Source organism: Hakea prostrata, chromosome 2, assembly GCF_041222555.1.
Source record: "Hakea prostrata isolate BN-2017 chromosome 2, UWA_Hpros_2, whole genome shotgun sequence".
NCBI classification, from domain to species: Eukaryota; Viridiplantae; Streptophyta; class Magnoliopsida; order Proteales; family Proteaceae; genus Hakea; species Hakea prostrata.
The window spans coordinates 12,099,799-12,121,605 of NC_142601.1; the positions used below are offsets into that span (position 1 = coordinate 12,099,799).

At 39.0% G+C, this 21,807-nt stretch overlaps 1 long non-coding RNA gene and 1 other non-coding gene across 4 annotated transcripts in view; both read right to left on the reverse strand.

The window, feature by feature from the left end:
- Positions 1-21,517, reverse strand: part of LOC149023763 (uncharacterized) — a 95,198-nt gene extending 73,681 nt beyond the window's left edge. For 2 of the 3 annotated variants that reach the window (XR_016171568.1, XR_016171567.1), the window contains exons 1-4: positions 21,162-21,517; positions 13,789-14,117; positions 8,702-8,850; positions 7,089-7,303 (exon numbers count right to left, since the gene is read on the reverse strand). This is a non-coding gene — a long non-coding RNA (uncharacterized LOC149023763). Of the gene's footprint in view, positions 1-3,238; positions 4,274-7,088; positions 7,304-8,701; positions 8,851-13,788; positions 14,118-21,161 lie in introns of those variants that run through there. The other variant, XR_016171566.1, reaches the window with a different exon arrangement.
- Positions 9,948-10,054, reverse strand: LOC149023765 (small nucleolar RNA R71). The gene has a single exon (XR_016171902.1). It is a non-coding gene; the product is annotated as a small nucleolar RNA R71 (small nucleolar RNA).
- Positions 21,518-21,807: the final 290 nt, after the last annotated feature.

Genomic DNA, 21,807 nt, shown 5'->3' on the forward strand with positions numbered 1-21,807 from the left:
ATGGTCCAAACCCTTGAACTGGATCAGACCACTTGAACCAAACCAAAGGCTCAAGCTTGGTCCAAAATTGTTCAATTGACAAATCTTAGTCACGACGCTTCTTAGAGGAGATGCCAGCTGAGAAGTCAAAATCACGCTTCACAGTTGTGACACAGTTGTCATCATGTGACTTTTCTACTGAAACAGCGTGGCAGAAGATTTGGCGCATCCTTATCCAGATCTCAAACCCCAACATTTAATTCAGCATTAAATGCACTGAGTTTCATTAAATGCGTATGGATAGCCCAGAAGCTTCTCATTCACCCAAAGCCTACCTCGAGTACTCCGTACCCCTGTTTTGTCCCCCCAACTGAGGAATGGCATCACATCAAGATCAACTTAACATTGATCTTTTGATTTGCCTGTGAGATCACCAGATGTCTTAGAAACCATGCATTTCAGCTTATTGTGCAAGCCTTACCAAGAGGCCATCTCCCCATTCATCTAAGTCATCCTCATCAAAGGGCTAGGATGAATCCTTCACCAATTTAGGTATGGATCAGCTGCATATACTACAAAAGGACTTGAATACTCCAACCATTATTCTCCTATATTAACTCCTGAAGAACATTCTCTTCTTCATTCCCTTGGGCATTTATTCCTTAAGGGGAGTCTCTGGTTTTCCTACTTGAACTAACTTAATCATTGTAACTAACTTAATCCTCAGAGGCTGCCCACTCTCACTTGATCTCAGAAACCAGACCCTGGATCAAGAGCGAACCAAGGAGTCTTAAGAACATTTTCACAACAACACCACTCAACATCACCAAACTCTTCATTGGAGAAGATGCAAACAAGTTGGCTATATTGATTTTGATCATTCAAAAGCTTCCATCCTTCCAAGTTTTGAAATTTTGAGGAAAATGTAATAAACCCACAAGTGAATGATTATATTATGGATCTTCTTTCAGAACTATCAAGTGCTTCTATATATTCTTGTGAAGGGAAACTCCTATGAGCCCACTCAACATCACTAGACTCTTCATTTGAGAAAATGCAAAAAAGTTAGCTATATTGATTTTGATCAATCAAAAGCTTCCATCGTTCCGAGTTTTGAAATTTTGAGGAAAATGCAATAAACCCACAAGTGCTACAACTAGCTGAACCTTTTTAGGGCATTACCATATCCTTAAGACCCTAACTTCACCAATAAGCCTTTAATTACAAGAATTCATAGCCTTAGAAGATTGCTATTCACAGAGAGAGGATCCTAGAGTAAGCCCAATCCAAGGGTGTAATCCTACTATTCCAAACCCTAGAATTTAGGTTATATCATTTATAGCTTAGGATTATCTTTGGTATATGGTTTCAAGCATTAAAATCAGGGTTTATTTTATTTAATTATACATATGTACTCGATGATGTAAGGTATTCTCCTTTTCTTTTTATAATTGATGAGGACATAGTGCATATTCTAGTATTTGAGGTTTAAGTTATGGATTTATGTTTTAGGTTTTAAAGGGTTGTTCAAGCATTGCTTTGGGATTATGATGCGAACACAAGGATTCCCTTGGCCAAAAACTCAAGTGGGCCCGCCAAGATGGCTCCTAGAAGCCACCCTAACCTGGACGAACCCCTATCCATGGTGGGAGATCTCACGAGATCACGCCGAGATCTTGCCAAATATCTCATTTTTTGAGATAGGTGAGACAAAATGGAGGTCGAGAGCAGAGAATTGGGATATCTTGCTTGAGATCTCACCATATCTCGCTGGAACTCTCAATTTTTGCCTTTTTTTTTTGTGGATTTGGGCTGAATTTTCACTTGCAACTACTCTTAGCACATCTACAACATCGAAAGAAGATCAATCATTCTCAACTTGTCTTATAAACTTATAATTTAATGACTTATATAAAACTTCTAATGGTTGTATAATTTTATTAGTCTATTCTTGAAAATTGAGATTGTGATACTCATATGGATGGAATTTTGATAATATTAAGGTTTCTTGATGCATTTGATACACTTGCTTTTCATTTATATGCCTTAAAGGTTCTATATTACATGTTGTATAACCTTACATTCCCTAATCCTACAACATTTCGGTTTCACACTATGGGTAGACTTAGAAATCATACATAGGGTTGTTTTCTGACAAATCCAAAGCCACCAATGTGTTCAAAATGCCTTAGATAATCTAAATACCAAGTTTCAACCCAACTAGGACCCTAAAACCACTAGATGGGCCACCGAGTTGACGCCAAAAAATTGTATATCTCAACCGAGATCTTCTACCATGCCCCTATCTATGGGTATTTTGGGCATTTCCCCCTTTCTAATTCTAGAATTATTCCCAGATTAATTAAGAATTTTATTTGAGTTGTGGTAGGAGTAGCATAGGTCTTGGGAGCTTTGTTTTGATTCAAAGTTGTTTGGTTGAGTCCTTGGTTATCTTTGCTTTAAGTTAACTTAAAGTCTATTTAGCATGTGATTTTGATTGAGTAGATTCCATGTCAAGAGTCCTTGTAATGTGGTGGGATCCTCATCTATAAAGGAACCAACCCAACCTAGAGTCCAAGTCTTTTAATTAAGTAGATTCCAATCCTAGAGTTTTGATCAAGTGGTGGGATCCTTGTCTATTAAGGAATCCCACCCAAGTCATTTGAATGCTATAAATATCCAAGCATTCTATATAATTTTCAGTTCGGATTGAATGAAAAGTTATTATAATTCCTTTTCTAAGGGGGCCTTAGCGGATTTTAGAAAAGTTCTTCAAATTTCACCAAAGACCAAGCAACTTTCAGCAGTCTTCAACCAATTCCAACAATCATGAAACTTCCCCAGCAGTTAAGCCAATCACAACAGCCTTTCAACCAAGTCAGTACAAACCCCCTGCCCTCCCTGCCTTCCTCCCTACCAATGCAGGCACTCCCCACCCCTTGTCCTTGCTGCTGCGCAGCATCTCTAGCCCCTCCCCTACCCTCCCACGACATTAATCCCTTAAGCCAATCACAACAGCCTTTCAATCAAGTCAGTACAAACCCCCTGCCCTCCCCGCCTTCCTCCCTACCAATGCAGGCACTCCCCACCCCCTGTGTCCTTGCTGCCGCACCTGGGCAGCAGCATCTCTAGCCCCTCCCCTACCCTCCCACAACCTAATTAATCCCCTCGCCATGGCTTCCTTCCCCCCCCCCCCCCTTGTGGCAACAACAAAGCCCTTCCCACAACAAATCCTAAATTCCCAGCCCTTGAACCCCTCTTCCTTCTCCTCTTAGGTAGCACCAGGGATTAGAATTTAAATCTGCAGTTACTGTCTTGGTTAGACCTTGTTTTCTCATTTGTTTAAAAAATTCCACACTTCATTTTCTTCATCTGAAAATTCTGCAACTTCTTCAACTTCTGAAAAACCCTAGGTATATAAGATTCCTTTCCCCTACCCCCTTGGTTCCTACCCACAACAAAGCCCTTCCTCAGCAACTCCTAAATTCCCAGCCCTCAAACCTCTCTTCCTTCTCCCCTTAGGTGGCACCAACGTTTAGAATTTAAATCTGCAGTAGTAGTCTTAGTTAGACCTTGTTTTGTCATTTGTTTAAAAAACTCCGCACTTCCATCTTCTTCATCTGAAAATTCTGCAACTTCTTCAACTTCTGAAAAACCCTAGGTATATAAGATTCAGACCTACCCAAGCCTTTGAATCACTGCAATTCAGTCTTCTGAATCTGCAGAAACAGCAAAGGCAGAGCTCATCCAACCCTTGTTGAGATACTAAAAACCCTAGTTTTATGTTCTTGTTCAAATTTCAAATCTGAAATTATACTTTTAGAAGTACTAAAAATATACTATAAACCCTAGGATCACTACTCTCTTTAGCTGGAATTTCCTGGGTGGCCCTTAGATCTAGGGAAATTCCCAAAATACCAATAGCCCTAGATCTGGGTTTACATCAGATCAGGCATTGGATTTTAAGTTTTTTATTTTATTCATGGCGGTGGATTGGGAATATTGATCCATTTAAAAGAAACGATCACCAGATGACCTCAAGTGGTTAGCAGTGACCATAGCAAACAGGTAGGCTTCATATGCATAAATCACCATCAAAAGATGAAAACAACCAACACAAGGATGGGGACCATGCGATATCATCATCTGAAATGAAAATAAACTGTTGTTAAAAGAGGGAAGGGCTAGTGCAATACAGCTGATAGATTATCTCATTGTTGATTGACGAGGTTAGCTTCACCCGTCAGGTGATCGATAACCAAAACCGAAAGACATTGGAGGATTTCCTACAAACCTTTGAAAAGAAAAAGGAAAAAAAAAGATCGAATAAGTGGGTGGAAATAAAATGTAGGCAGTAAGCATAAGACTACAGATCAATAATTAAGACTTATCTGATTGGTGGGATACACATAGCTAGTAGTTCATAATACAAAATGGGCTGGTGCTTATAGTGATAGAAGATCCACCACAAGCTATTGAACTTACACAGAGAAGCAAAAAGAAAATAACTGTGACTAGATAAGTGCTGAGGCTGACTATAGGGTTACAAGAAGCAAACAACTATGAGTAGATAAGTGCTGAGGCTGATTATAGGGATTAGCTCATACTGCAGCCAAATGGATGCAGTAGAAGTCACTGCTTCAAGAGTTAGGTTCTTTGGTTACCTATGAAGTTGTTCTATGATAATCAAGCTGCTATATACAATGCTAGCAATCCCTATTGTTTCATAAGAGGACCAAAAACATTGAAGTTGACTGTCACTTTGTCAATAACATAGTTACAATGAAGCTGATTGCTTCCTCCAACCAAAGCTCTATGTTTAGTTACTTCAGTAATACTTTCCTAATGGATGCTCCAAGCTAAGGGAGGTTGGTTATGTTCTATCTAGAGGGAGGAATGTAATGTTAGGTTGTACTACAGCAGGGGCTAGTTTCTTGACTACGCAGTTCAGTCCCTTACTGATTTCAATGCTCTATGAGTTAGGTATCTTACAATTAGTCTTTTAGTTGTACCACAGTAGGGGCTAGTTTCTTGACTACGCAGTTCAGTCCCTTACTGATTTATATGCTCTATGAGTTAGGTATCTTACAATTAGCCTTTTAGTTTCCTAATTGTTCTTTACTACTGAAGACAGTCCTTGAAGTGTGGGTATTACAAATTGATGTGAACATGGTTGCCCTCCCCCCCCCCCCCCCCAAAAAAAAAAAATGGTCACAAAGATTAAACTAAAGAAGGCAATCCAAAGCTGGCTGAATCCCCCCCTCAAGGACAGTTTGGTCATTTTCTAGGCCTTTTAGGGCTCAATATCCATCTTGAAAGAATCCCCAAGATCCAAGGGTCATGGATCTATTTTCAGTTTCTTGTTTGAGTCAGTAGTTTGAGTTATATTCCATTTTGACTTGAGTTTGGATCCTTATCTCTTAGGGATTCCCAACCCCTGTCAGAGTCTTTTATTTTAAGGCTATTATAAATAGCCTACTCTTGCATTGTAATTTTCGATCTGAATTATATTGGATGAAAAGTTATTAAGGACCAGGGTTCCTGTTTTGAGGGGGCCTCAGCGGGTTTAGAATAAAGTTCTTCAATATTCAACATCTTCCTTCAATTTTCTTCAAGATCAAGCAATATCCCATTGCAGTCAGTTCTTCAAGCTTTCAAGTCCTGTCCTTTGATTCCAGCAAAAAGTCCAGCCACTTGTTTTGTCCAAATCCTGGAAACAGGTAAGTTGAACACCTTCCCAACTCCAGCCCTCCTCTCTCTCTTCTTTCTTCTCTTCCCCTATACCCTGCGGGCCCTTTTACTTGCTGTTTCAGACAAAGAAACATCAAGAACATCCCCAAAAATCTCCAAAAACCTACTGTCCCATTCCTGCAGTCCAAGAAAACCCCTACCCTCCCATCGCAAGCCCCTGTCCCCCCTTGGCAGCAGCCAAGAAACTTTCCCCCACTCTTGCGGCAACACCTAGGCCTCTCCCAACCTCTAAGGACAGGTTTTTGGAGTTAGCTTGCCCTCACAGGATCGTGACCTTTTTGGCTTGCGGCAGATATGAAACAGAAAAGAATAAAGAAAAAGAAAGAGACATAGAAAAGAGAAGAGAAAGATTGCCCAGGACCTTCAAATCATTGGATTGTTTACCCTCCAAAGTTTCCCTACTTTTCCCCTTTCAAACCCATTTCCATATGGATCCCAAAATTAATTAGCTTCTTCCCGTCCTCCTAGGAATAACATTTTCCTTCCTCTTTGTTTTATTACATCCTATGGAGGTAGAAATAATCCAATTCTACCTTCCCTTCCCTTCCCTTTTCCCAAGAATTATCCCTCAATCCCTCCACGCTTCACACTCCAACCGTAGCTCTCTTTTACCTTTCCTAGTTTCCCTAATATTATTTTGGCTATCCTGCTACCTGGTAGACTATCCCATCTTGGGTGTTGACCAAACCCCAACTTCTCCCTTTTCTCCAAAACCCTTCCCACATAATTTTGGATTGACCCAAAACCATCCTTTCAACCATCCAAAACCTTGGCAATCCATATTCTGCTGGAATTTCATGGGCAAACCTACAGTCTAAGGAAATACCTCAATACCCTTAGCCCTAGACCTAGTTTACATCACTAATTAATATATTGTTATCATTCTTTGGCAGTCCTGTCCCCTTTTCTACTTTGTTTGGTGATGTTATCCCCCCCCCCCCAAGCCCTAGTTTCTTCTTCCTCTCTTTATTTCTTATTCATTTGCTACTGTCTCTTCTAGGATCCATGTAGTGGACCCTATCAAGTTGGAATAAGGTTATAATGTTAGCTCTAGGATTTCTTTCCTGCCCCACAAACCTCTTATAGATACCACAGGGGACAGGCTCATTGTTAGTTTCTTCCAGGCCTTCTTAGTTTGGTTGCCCCCTCCTCTCTTTCCCCTCTTGTTCTTTCTTAGCTTGTTTCTATTATATTCATCTACTCATCCCAAAAAAAAGTCATGATTTTGCTGATGTTGATAATGCTGGATTTAGATTCTGATATTATCTCAAGAACAGTGTCCTTCACTCTTGCAATAAATCTAGTGAAGTTAGAGAGAGAAAAATAAATAAATAAATAAAGAAGAGAGCAATACATACTAGTGCAGATGAGAAGGGTGCCCAGGTACAAGCCATATCACTGATGTAGCATGCAACTCACAGCCAGCATCCATTAGAACAAGTTCGGTATCTCTAGGAAAAAGATGAAAAGCTTTTTGGTGAAATAAATGAGCGTTCACTAATAACCAGTAGGAAAGCAGTTTTGAGTCCAACATGTCATTTCTAGAATTCAGTCCACCAGCAACTGATTGAACCTAGCCAAGTGAATGAATTCTTCAATAAGTCAACCAGTGAAAAAAGTTTTATATTTATGTCTAGAAAGAGAGCTGAATAGAATACTACTAGAAAATAATTAAATTCTTATGCTAATCTTTGTGCAACTCTCATCCTACATTTGTATTCAACTTTGGCTGAAATCACACCCTCATCAGCTAATGTTTTTTTTATTGTATTTTAGTCTGTAATAAAGCCTGTCCGGGGCAAGAAGAAATTTCAGTTTTGATAACATGCACTGCTTCCAGGTGTGGCACGATTGTTATTTCTATCTTGAAGTCTGGGTGTGGCATGATTGTTATTTCTATCTAGTTGCATAGCAGTAAAAACATGCCACTGATGCGATAGAGGACTCATCTATGGAAGTTATATGGTTGCATCCGACTAAGAGTTGAAAAATCATTGCCTTTTCCACTTCAGCAAAAGGTAGAGTGACAGGGCGACCGGGGTGATGAGGGGAGTGGATGGGAGGGGAAATGAAAGCAAACTGATTTAGTAATCTTCTCCTGTGAGAGTAACAAATATTTGTAGTTGATCCTGAGAAGGATGGCAGGTGCAACAGAGAATCGTACCAGTCTCTGATCTGTTTGAATCAGTTTCTAGAAAACTTCACTGTGATTTTCAAACCTTAAACCAAATATTAACAATCTGGAAAATAGGGATTAATTACCTGATTCTCGAACCAAAATTGACATTGATTTTAAACTAGCAACCTGGAAAATAGAGAATTAGGCATTGTTGGGCAATGATTCTTGGTGTTTCCCGCCCAAATGGGTGAGAATCAGTTTTCTGGGGTGCCTATGCCCATGACAAATTGAAATCTTGTTTGGTGATAACAGAATGTGCACAGAATCTTGTTTCACAATTGCAAAAAGTGGGCAGTGGGCACTTTCTTTCTTTTCTTTTTTTTTTTTTTTTTTTTTGGGGGGGGGGGGGGGGAATAAAAACAATCTTAAAAACAAGTTAGATACTACTATTTAAACTTAACACCTAAATTATTCACATACCACAAGTATGTCAAAAATGTTAACAATAAAATTACAGCCCCAAATAATATAATGTTTTAAGTGATTGGAGGCAATCCCTCTCTCTTGTTGCCAACTAATTCGCAATTGTCTTCCTTAAATCCTCCATTTTTCATGTTTGTCTTCAGTGTTGCTGCTGCCTGGGGGAGGTACATAATCTTCTAATAAGTATTAATCCAATATCCAATTCTGGTCTCCAAATTCTCCAAACAATTTATCAGCAATTTGCTGGTCATGGATATAATTGTGAATTGCACAACAAGCAACCAAAATTGCAGTTTGAGTTTCTATTGAAAATTAATGATGCATTTTCCCCAAAATTGGAAATTAATATCGTTTGAAGACATTTCTTACCGAAGAAGGCATGTGATTGAAAATTTCAACTGCAGTCCAAGCTTGTCAACTTCTCCCCCTAAAGTCTCACAGATGATATCTAATACGCTTGAAAAGTGTCATGTATCCCGGCATAATCGGGTACCCGAAGTCAGCCACATAATACTTACCTAAGAAAATATAAAATAATACAGTCACATTAACTTAAATTCGATAGTGTTAAAACAAATAGAAGAAATCCATTTATTCTTTACACGTGGGAGAATGAGGAAAACTTGAGGTGGGTTAGTGATTGTATTGGTTCAATCGATGGCACTCATGTATATGTAGTGGTACCAGTTAACAAACAAATACCATATCGTAGAAGAAAAGGAATCACCACATAGAATGTCATATATATGTGTTCATTGCTAGGATTGATTTTTGTTAATTAGGCATAATTTTTAGAGTAATTTTAGTATTTTTAAATTTTCTTTGCTTATTTAACTAATCTCTTTTTGTTTTGTTTTGTAGGTAACTGCAAGAGTAGTGATTTGATAATTAGTTTAGGTTGTTATCTTTTCTTTCTTAGATATAATTGTATTTAGGACTTTTCAATTGTAATATTTGCATTAGATTGGGTTGTTTAGGTTAATTTTTAAAAATCCCCACCCCTCAGATCCCACATGTGTAACTTTTGTTTGAAAGATCACGTGGATTGCGCTTCAGGTACGTCCTAAACTCTCCCTTTTGCTATAGTTATTTTCTTTGAATTTTACTTATTTAGCTTCTTCTTTTTTTCTTCTTCTTTTGTGTGTATGCATGGTCGTCGGTCCCTAAACCCTGAGTTGACTCCACTTGACTTAGAGTTAGAAGAGACTTTGGCCGACCTTAGCAGGCAAAGAACCATGGCAAACTATGAGCCTCCAATGAGGCCCTTAAGTGAGCATTTCATTCCTACGATATATACTCTGGTTTCTTGTATTAAGTTGCCTAACATAGAGGCGGCTCAATATGAGATCAAATCTAGTGTGATTCAAATGCTACCATCTTTTATGGGCTTGCCAATGAAGAGCCTTATAAGCACTTAGATGAGTTTTTAGAGGTGTCCTCCACGGTTAAAATTCAAAACCTCTCAGTTGATGCTTTAAAGTTACTTCTTTTCCCATTCTCCCTTAAAGATAAAGCTAAGCATTGGCTTCATTTTTTTGACAATGTTAAAATTTCCACTTGGGTAGAAATGCAACAGGAGGTCCTTAAAAAGTTCTTCCCCATTGGTCGTACCAATAGCATTAGGAGAGCGATAACAAGTTTCTCCCAACAAGAAGGAGAACAATTTCATGAGGCTTTGGAAAGACTAAAAGAATTACTTAGAAAGTGCCCCCACCATGCTATTCCTAAATGGCAATTGGTTCAATGCTTTTATGATGTATGTACTTTGAGGTTTTTTCTCTAGTGGCTAGACTTAATTATGTAGTGTGTTGATCTCTTTAGCTATTAATTATGATAGACCTCTCTTTCAGCTTGACATAAAGAATGCCTTCTTGTATGGTGACCTCAATGAAGAGGTTTATATAGAGCAACCACCGGGATATGTTTCTCAGGGAGAGGACAATACTCATGTTTGTAGGCTTCATAAAGCCATTTATGGCTCAAACAGTCTCCAAGGGCTTGGTTTGAGAGATTTAGCAAGACAGTGGAATCTTTTGGATTTGTCCAATGCTATTCTAATCACACAAGATGGTGGTGTTGTCATTATGACAGTTTACGTTGAAGACATTATTCTTTCAAGTAGTGGTACTAGGGCTATTAATAGAGCCAAGGCAAACTTACAGAAATACTTCCAAACGAGGAGTTAGTTTGTCACAAATGTAGAATCTTTTCTAAACCTATTGACATTCCCATGGATTCTCAGTTGAAGTCAGGACTAGATGATGGTGACTTATTATTGGATGATGTCCATCGTTACAGGAGTCTTATTGGGAAGCTTATTTATCTCACCGTTACTCGTCCTGATATTTCTTATTTTGTTAGTGTGTTGAGTCAGATTATGCAATCTCCTAGGAAGGCCCATTTGGATGCAACAATGAGAGTACTTCAGCATCTCAAGAGTGCACTAGGGAAAGTGGCTCATCAATTGACCAAATCAAAGTATGGATTTTGTTGCCTTTTCATATCCAAATTGGGCAAGATCTTCAGCTGATCACCGATCCACCACTGGTTATTTATTACATTTCTTCGTGGAAATCTTATGACTTAAAGGACTAAGAAGCCGTCCATTGTTGCTCAGGAAAGGGCTCATCTATATGGCACACACGGCTGCCGAATTGATGAGGCTTCGCTCCTTAATGGAGAAAATGGGATTTGTAATCTCTACCCCAATGAAGATGTTCTGTGATAACCAAGCTGCTACTTATATTGTAAAAAACCCAGTGTTCCATGAGAGGACAAAGCATATAGACATGGATTGTCACTTTGTTAGTGATGCAGTCAAGAAAAAACTGATCGAGACTTCCTTTGTGGGTTTTACTGATTAGATAGCTGACTTATTTACTAAACCCCTATTCAGACCTAGTTTGTAGTCTATTTGTTGCAAGCTAGGCATTGGAGACTTGTAAACTCCAGCTTGAGGGGGAGTGTTGAAGAATACACAGAAACACCAACGCTTTCTTGGTGCGCAAGCAAAGCATGCTTTGGTAGTGATTTCCTTCTTTGGATATGTTACCATTACTTACTATTTTTAGTGTAGGAACCACAAGTTTTGGGAGTTCTAGAAAGCATACTTTCTATTTTCTGTTAGTTACTAATTTCAGAAATTTTCTTTTTCTCTAATTTCTACTTTGGACAGATTTTAAGAGTAAGAAGACTAGAAGATTATGCCCATGAGTTGAACTTTATATTTCCTTTTTAGAGGACAAGTTTCTTGTCTCTCAAGTTGTATGCGATCTATAAACAAAGGAAGCTTGCAATCTTAGTTTTACTTGCCAGAATCGCAGGCCTTTGTTGTGGTTCTTCTCTCATCTTCTTCTCCTTCTTCCAGCACTGATTTGATTCATTAAAGTTTATTTTCTAATAGCAAAACAAGACTTCCATCTTGCATCAAAAGGTTTACGTCAACATCCACCAACTGAGTGTTGCACAATGCAATAAATGTAAACTTTCAGTCTAATTTTTTGAAGCAAGAAAGCATTTAATGTTGTATTATTGTTTTGGGGTTATGATTTGGGATTTAGGAGTCATGTTTTAGAGTTTAGTGTTTTTTTCACCCTATAGATGATTTAGGGTTGAGTGTTTTAGGATTTTGGCTATAGGGATTTAAGTTTTTTTCTTTTCTTTTCTTTTTTAAAAATAAATATGTTGAGATTTAAGTATGACAAATTGGGGCTTAGGGATTGAGACTTGGGCTTGGAGATTAACGGTTAGTGTATTGTTAGGCTTGTGTACAAAGTTTAATGTTAATGGATTAGAGTTTAACTTTAGAATTACGGTTTGCATTGTGGTGAGGTTGATAAGCCCCTAATAAGAGGGAGTACCAATATCACCTACAGCTGCTACAGGGGATCCAAATGAGGAGAAGACAGATGGCAGCATCCAATTGGACAGCAATCACTAACCTGCTGTAAACAGAGGAGCAAAAGGAACAATCCAGGTGGCAAAAAATGAGTGGCTGATTGTGTGTAAGAGTTTGTTATGCATAGGAGTTTGTTAGAATTCAGGGGGTATGTAAGGGGGATTTTGCTTGGGAGCAGTGCCACGTAGGCACTGCTCCAAGCAGTGAATGGCTAGATTGATAGGAGTCATGAAATCTTAGATCTAGACCACATAATATCAGCATGTGCAATTTAAAACAGCTAAAGTGAATAGTTCTGGTTTTTCCACCTAACCCAAACGGTTCAGTGACTCAAACCAATTCATTTTGATTCGTCTTCTTCGGCTTCTTTGTCGTCGTTCTGCTGATTTTAGTTTTTTTTTAAGACGACTTCAGGTACAGCTTGCTTTGGCGATCAGTTTTTGTGATCCTGATGGTCGTGAGGACCAGCTTGTATGCTTCAACTTCATTCAGTACACCAGATTCTGTTCTTACTCTGCGGATGGAGGATTGAAACACTCGATGGCAAATGAAGTAAATCATTGACGCCATCATATAAATCTCTGGTTTTCCTCTTTCAACCTGCGTTTCTCTTAAATATATTTTGCATTTAGATTGTGAATTCCTCCCTGGGGTTTCCTAATTGTTGTAGCTTCTCCAAATGTCCACACATGATTTAATATTTTACTCATTATAATAATAAAATCAAGATTGGTCTGGGAAGCACTGAAGTTTTTGAAGTTTTTGACTATGAGTATATTGCCCATAGGTGACATTAAGATGCCATTAATGGGATTCAGACCAGAATATGAATCAAGATAGAAATAAAGCCGAACAAATTTGAGGCACCAGGGAAGCTGTAAGTGAATTCAGAATGGAAGATCCTCGCAGTCAATGTAAGGGACATCAGAAACAACATCAGAAATAGAGGGGTCTTGAGTAGCAGCAGGGGATACTAATGAGTTGCCACCACTGACCATAAACTTGGAACCAATGTCGGAGGTCCATTTCAGACCATCCGTATCCACAGTCTCACCCTGCGCTCCACAACTCAATAGGATTTTGTCAGCTGGAACATACGATGAATTGTCGGCACAAAATACAGAAAACACGAAGGAGATGAAGAACAACGAGCTGACAACGGATATAGGATGAACTACCAGTTGACAGTTGACATCTCATAGTTTGAGAGAGTAAGAAACAGAAGTGATTGAACTCCAGATATGATATTCAAAGAACGTCAGAATTAGAAGAGACTGGAAGCAAGAAAATAAGCTCCAGCAAAACTTAAATGGCAAGTAAAATAGACTTGGCGATCAAATATATGGTAGCTTACAGGATCCACTAGAATTATCTCAACTATGCAAAATCGATAGATAATGGGATCCAGGTATCTCATTTTTTTAGAGCACCTCAGGTCAGCGTTAACTTGAATCATTTGCAGGTGAAGTTGGTTTAGTTGTTTTGAATTTAATGTGGCATTTTCTTTTGGCACTCGACTATAAGAAAAATGACAAAAGAAATAAGAGCTTCTTCATACCTGAAAGAGGGCGACGACCAAGTTCTTGTTGAAGCTTTGTTCGTGGGAAACCAAAGACTCAATACACTGCTCAGTCCTCTCTCACCTTGGATTCTCTGTCTGTTGAAACTCTCTGTTAAGTGCCTCAGTTGTTTTGGAAAGAGGAAAACCAGAGATTTATATGATGGCGTCAATGATTTACTTCATTTGCCATCCAGTGTTTCAATCCTCCATCCGCAGAGTAAGAACAGAATATGGTGTACTGAATGAAGTTGAAGCATACAAGCTGGTCCTCACGGCCATCAGGATCACAAAAACTGATCGCCAAATCAAGCTGTACCTGAACTCGTCTTCAAAAAAAAACTAAAATCAGCAGAACGACGACAAAGAAGCCGAAGAAGACGAATCAAAATGAATTGGTTTGAGTCACCTGAACCGTTTGGGTTAGGTGGAAAAACCGGAACTATTCACTTAAGTTGTTTTAAACTGCACATGTTGATATTGTGTGGTCCAGATTTAAGATTTCATGACTCTTATCAATTTAGCCGTTCACTGCTTGGAGCAGTGCCACATAGGCACTGCTCCCAAGCAAAATCCATGTAAGGGTGGAGGGGGGTTAGAGTTTGAAAAGGAGGGGAAAAAGAAAAGAGTAGAGCAAGCAGAGGTTGCGGGGAGAGGGAAACTTCTTAGGCAGGGTCTTGGGATTGATAGGTTATCATTCTCAAGTTTAGTTTGTTTAATTTTCATATTCCAAGAAGTGAATATCAGTAACAGGGGTATCTAATTTTGTTGTTCATTGGAATTATGCAATGACAATGAATGAAGTTTTACTCTTATTCTGTTGTTCTATAGTTATGGATAAGAATTGTTGTTGTTCTTATTATTGATTTGTATCTTTTGATGAAGTCTATCAGAGCTATTGAATGAACAGTGTTATATTTGGTTGCTATCTATATTGAATCTGTTGCGATGAATGCTTGTATCCACTGCTGTCATTAAGGTTTTGGTGGGACTCGGGGCTAGTTTGTAAGGGTCCTATCAACTTGGTATCAGAGCAGTTCGATTCCAGGGAGGGAAGCGATGGTATTGCCATTGTTTTCAAGTGAAGAGGATGTGCAGAGATGGCTATTGCAAGTCTTTCTGTTTTGCTGGGAACACCACATCGAGGGTGACCAACAGCTGGCAGCAGCTGTTCAATATTTGGATGGAGAAGCATTAGAGTGGGTGTACCAAAAGAAATGGCCAGTGTTCAATTGGATACACTTTGAAGCCGCTCTACAACAAGATTTCGGTGAAGGGAAGACGCCAAATTCAAGCTCGGTTGTGAACACACATTAGATGGAAGTCGATGCTAAGGAACACGATGATGAATCCAGAGTTTACGCTGAGAATTGCAGAGAGATGAAGCCTAGCAGCACAAAAATGAGACATCCGGTGGTGACTCAGAATTGTTCTCACCGAGCTTGGAGAAGAGAGAAGAAGAGAATGAGAGAAATCGTTGTCGAAACCTACCGGATTAATTCAGCAACGAGGAACTACGTTGCTCAATCACTGTGGTTTGCAAGAAGGCGAGGGATCGAAAGATGCCAAAGGCCATCGCTAGAAACCAGCAGGCGGAGGTGAGAGGTGCTGTTCGCAAGAAAGGAAGAAGAAGATGGAAATTTAAGGTTTTTGGGTTCGGTTCGGTTCAACCCAAACCGGTTTATGGGTTTGGTTCACTTATTAAGAGCCACGGTTCCTTTAACTTTGGTCCAACTCAAGTACGCCCATTCTCACACTTAGGGCCCAAACGAACCAAATTTAAAGATTGGGCCACTTGGTTCCGAAAGAAACCTCCTTGGCCCAACCTATTTTGTTAAACCCCAACCCATCTTATTTCATTAACCAAATATCTATTCCTTCATCCACACTTTTAAGTGCTTAGGCCTAACCCATTTAAATGACCCACCTAGGGCCCAACCTATATTATTAACCCCAGGCCCATCTCATTTCATTAACCCATATTGCTTAACCCATTCCACTTTTATTACCCAAAGCCCAATTCAGCCCACCAACCCAATGCCCAACCCATTTCTTTTAACCCATGGTTTAAAGTATTTGGTCCCCACCCATTTTAACCATCACTCATGGGCCTGGCCCATTTCATTAACCCAAAACTCATTTCCTCTCATTTCCATTATGGGCTTAAATATTCTAAACCACTTAACAAACCAGACTCAAACCAGTCTGAACCAAGCACTTACCGGACCAAGGTCTGACTGAACCACAAGAGGAGGAGAGGAAGTGATCGTCTTCAACCTTGCAGAATCGAGAAGGCAAACAGGCAGAGAAACTAGATTTGCAGCATTGCGATGGGTGTGGGTTTCGTTGCTAGCGCCAGAATCTTAGTGCCGAGAGTATCGTTCCAGTTCTTGATGTTATTTCCCCAGTCATTGCGTAGAATTGTTTTGGGGCTCTCGCACAGAGGACTGCTCACAGGTTTCGGACGACAATAGCAAGGAGGTTTCTCATGAGGCGAGCACGCAAGGACCCAATGCTTCTCACTTGGTTGAAAGGACAAGGTACTAGGGCCGCTGAGCACAACGGAACAAGCACCACTGATACGCAAGCATCTGTTTCGAGAGTCACGGTTTATCGTGCTTGGAAATGGTTTGAGAAGCAAGATGGGAATCGATTCCCTCAAAAGAACAAGTAAAGCTCCAGTTCAGAGTTCTATAACATAGAAGGAGACTCTGATGGTTATGAATTAGTCGTCGTTGATGCCATGCACAAGGCCAATTATGCAAGCCGTATCCGTCACTATGGCAGCCTTAATTGTGGAGCGAAAATTACTGCTGTAGATGATCGGTACCAAATTAGAATTTACACTCTAGGACCAATTGGTTATGGGCAGGAGATTACAATGGATTATGATTCTATAACAGAGAGTAAGGAAGAGTATGAGCATCTGTTTGTCTGTTTGGCAACCACGTCTGTAGGGGAAGCTATTTGAATTTGACATGTGAAGGCGTTCTTCAAAAGCTACTAAAAGAGCACCATGGTATTCTAGAAAGCCATCAGTTGATGTTAGAGGCTTGTGCATTGAATTTTGTTTCTGAAGCTGATTATGTTGACTTGAGAAGAGCTGGTTTGGGCAATTGTTTACCTGATGGGTTGTCTGATTGGCTTATTTCATATTCAACACGCTTGGTGAGATTTATAAATTTTGAGAGAATATTGTTGGCTTTGCCTGGCTATGTGGCACACATGTGGAGACTCAACCTCAACTTTTCCATCACCTTAAGGACAAGGTGAAACTTAAGGAGGGAAGTGTTGGTAGGCCCCTAATAATCAAGGTGTACAAGTAAGGAAATAAGAGGGAGTACCAATATCACATACAGCTGCTACAGGGGATCCAAATGAGGAGAAGATAGATGGATCCCCTGTAGCAGTACATTGATAAGATTCGAGTATATGACTTCTTGGCAGGTTTGAACGTGGAGTACGATCAGATCAGAGTGCAAGTCTTAAGTCGTTCTCCCTTTCCTACACTAGAATAGTCTTATGCTCTTGTTCAGTGTGAGGAAAGTCGTCGATTAGTCATGCTTCATACTCCTATTATGGAGAAATCAGCTTTACAGTCTGTTCGCACTAAATCTGATCCGGCTAAGGAGATTGTCAAGTGTGAGCACTGTCACAAACCATATCATACCAAGGAAAATTGTTGGAAACTGCATGGGAAGCCTGCTGATTTTGAGCAAAAACGAGCACAAAGACAGGGAAAACCAAAGACTAATCTTTCTGAGACAGTTTCCACCACACCCTCTGCAGACGTTGGTTTTTCGCAGGAGGAGTTCGCTACTCTGCGACGTATTATGCAGTCTTCTACTGCCGGTACAGCCTCGACCATTGCTTCCTCTACTACCCCTACCAACTCCTACCTAGCTACTTCAGGATCTGGGGAAGGAGATTGGTCGTGGTAAATGGACTTTATTTGCTCGAGCCGATTGGAGGATCTACTTCTGCTTTGACTACATCTTCGAATCCGGTCCATTCGGTAATATCAGACCTTCATTAGTGGCACCGTAGGCTCGGTCAACCCCCTTTCAAATTTTGTCATTTTCTCTAGATTTGTTTTCCTGATACTTTTATCTTACCATTACAATTTTTTCCTTTCCAAGTTTCCCCATTGGAATTTCCTTTGTTATTATCTTCCCACGTGTAACGCTACACGTGAGGGGGAGATTGAAGATGTCTACAATTCAAAGCCTTTCATGTAGACTTCCTTATGTAGAATTTGATCTTTGTTACCTTTGAAAGTTTGTCCCTTACCTTCGCAATCTTCCACTTTGGAGATCTAACATTGCTATAAAGCTATCTTTTTGACTGTGTAGAACTTGATCTCTGTTAACCCTGGAGATTTGCCCCTTAACTTGACATCTTCCCTTCGGAGATCTAACCTTGCAAAAGACTTGTCGTTTGACCTTTGCAGAACTTGATCTCTATTACCTTTGGAGACTGTCACTTATCTTGACAAATTTTCCCCTACCTTTGGAGATTGTCCCTTGGCAAACTTTCCCTTTAAAGATCTAACATTGCTACAAATCAAAACTTTCACTTTGGTTGCTTTACCCTAACTATTGTTACCCCAAAAATATATTTTCCCTCAGATTTGTGCAGAAATTTAGTCTTCTCAAAATTTGAAAATTCTACTTTTTTACTTGGGCGTTCTTCCTTGGAGACATAAAGTTGCAGTAAAGATGATGACAAATCAAATGGAAGTCTATAAGGCAGACGTAATCTATAAGTTTGAAGATCAAATTGCAGATGTTTACCTAACAGATGTTTTATACTTTTTTGGTCAAGTTGGACATGTGTGATATCCATGCCTCAACTTGAGAGGGAGTGTTGGATTCTATTAGGAGTCTAATAAGAGTTTGAATAGGAGTTAAATTAGAGTTTGCATTCATGTAAACTTCTATTCCTTGTAATAGTCTACTTTCCACTTTATTATAAATAAAGGGCTTGAGATCATGGATCAATAAGCCATTCACCACAATCGTTTCTTTCAACACCATCAGAGGCTTTTGGGTTTTGTACTTTGGCTTAGGTTCGTAGGTTGAGATCTATGTAATTGATGTTGTGAGTGTTTGTATACTTAGATGGGGTTAGGTTTGGGGTCATATAGGTTAGGATTTCTTGGCTTTATGTCAGGTTTTCTTCTTTTCTTTTTTTAATTTAATTTAATTGGTAAGGGATGCAATGTTATATTCAAGGATTTAAAGTGTGGGTCAAGGGTTGTTTATTCATGGTAGAGAATGGGGAATATCAATCCATAAAGAAGAAACAATCACCATATGACCTCATGTAGTCAGCAATGACCGTAACAAACAAGTAGACTTCATATACATAAATCGCCATCAAAAGAGGGAAGCAACCTACACAGGGATGGGGATCATGTGATATTATCATCTAAAAATGAAAATAAATTGCTGTTAAAAGAGGGAACGATTAGTAACATAACTGATAGATGATCTCATTGTTGATCAATGTTGGTAACCTCACCAAAAACAAAAGAGGTTGGAGGGATTTACTACAACCCAATGAAAAGGAAAAATACTGAATAAGTTTCTAGTAAATCTTACTGCGAATCTGAAATCTCGAACAAAAATTGGCAAACAGGCTATTTTACTTACCTAATAGATGATCTCATTCTTGATCAATGACGGGTAGCCTCACTCATAGGTGATCAATAACCAAAAATGAAGGAGGTTGGAGAATTTACTAAAAACCATTAAAAAGGAAAAACGACAGTGAATCTCATTGTGATTCTAAAACCTCGAACCAAAAATTGATACACAGGCTATTTACTTGATAGATGAACTGACCATTGATCGATGTGCTTAGGCGCAGGTGAACCTAATCAACACAATTTCTAAGTTAAATAAAAAAAGAAAAAAGGAAGAGAGTAAGAACGAAAGAAGGCAAAGAGAAATACAAGTCAATCCCCATATGAAGACGAAGTACTCAATGAATGAAAGGAGAGAAAAGAAACAAAAAAAAGGCAAAAACAAAGAATTTAGCTAATCTTGTTGGGCTGAACCTTTCTCTTACATATTGTTCCAGAACTGCACACTATATGAAATTATGAACACTTAATTCATATTATTGATTTAAGAAATGACCCAGACAAAACCCATTCTCGAGAAGCAATACAACTAGAATGGGGATAGCTGCCACCTAGACTCGACATTCCAGGCCTCCAAACTGATTACAAAGGACACCAAGTTAGATGTGATCTTCCACATCTGGTAGCCAAAACCATAGGTCGTGCATGGAGTCAAAACCATAGGTCGTTCACTAAGAGGTGTTGGTTTCAACCACTAGAACAGCTCTGTGTTGGTTCTACCCCATCATTTAACAATGCAAAATGAACAAAATTATATACTAAGACCACGAAACCACTAAAACCCTGTCTCATGAGATTCTAAATCAGAAGTTTCCAAATTTTTCTAATCATCACAGCAATTTTTGTCAAGTTAGAAATTATACATTTGCCCTGGTCAATGAGCCAATTTTACAATTTCTGCTTGCTAAGAATCAATTGAATAAATGCAATTCTTTTTCTTTTCCATAAAAGAAACACTTATTAATCCATTGATCTGTTTAACCTTAAACACTAAAGTTTAACTAGTACCTCGAAAGATGAATGGCTGATGACACTCCTAAGAACATCGAAGATGCAAACTGAACAAGGTTTCTCCTCAGCTCTTTCTTTTATCTGGTGAGTCGATAACGTAGCACTACTTCTTTCTTTCTTTCTTTCTTTTTCTTTCTTTCTTCTTCTTCTTTTTTTTTTTTTTTTTTTCATTGAAGAAAGATGTTTGAACGCAAAAATCACACGACCAGTTAGATTTTTTTTTTTTCAGAGACCCACCACTCTGATGTTTTTGTGTTTGGAGATCCAAGTATATCCCAACTTCAAAATCTCTCACGTTAATAGTAGAAAAAGCCACTCAAGACCGTGAACACACAAAATCAGGATCTGCTTGAGAAAATATACACATCACAACTTCGAGCAGACCAAAAAAATTCCCTTCAACAAATACCATGAATGCTGGAAGAAGAAAATGGAAAGTAGGACTAAACAAAGATTACAAGTAGTTTCTCACATTATATTCAGATTCCTTTACAAAATAACAACTGAATTGAAGTAAATAAACTTTCAAAATCCCAGCCATCACCTTCTTAACAGACTAACACAATACGAGATAAAAAGCCCTAAATCGGGAAATACGTGTTTAGCCTCACATGTAGCAAATCCATACATGGTACGACAGCAGACAAGAAAAGTGAGGAGGAAAAGGCCTGTGGGACGAGCAGATCTGAAACTAAGAGAGCGAGGAAGGACGTACTTGGAGAAGATTCTTACACTACTTGCTGAGGATGAAGTAGACAAGCGCCTGAACCAGTGCTAACATTCCTTCCTTCAGCAGCATCTCTCCCAATCCACTTTGGATCATCATTTTTAACGTAAGAATGAAACCAGAAGATGAAGATCAGGAACAGAAAGGTTTATAAATCCAAAGATCGAGAAGAACTGAAGAAGATCCCACGACGAAGAACTGAAGAAGATCCACGACGAACAACTAAAGAAGATAAGAAGAGGAGCTTCTAACGGTTCTTCGCCTTCCTATTTAAAATCCCGTCTTTTCGACGTTTTCGTTTCATATTTTCTCCTTGACCCTTCTATCCTTCACCAAGTGAAGAAATTCTGGTGTTTCAAATAAAAAATGTTACCGTTAAGCATGTAAGGATGTCTTCCACCTTCTAATTCAAAATTCAAAATCCAAAATTGTGTTTCTTCTTTTTCATATTTTTCTTTTCCACTTCTATCCTTTCCCAAGTGAAGAAATTCTGGCTTTTCAAATAAAAAATGTTACCGTTAAAAATGTAAGGATGTCTTTTCACCTTCTCATTCAAAATTCAGTATTCTCTCACTCTTCGTTTTCATGGTTTCTCCTTTCCTTTTCCATCCTTTCCCAAGTGAAGAAAATCTGG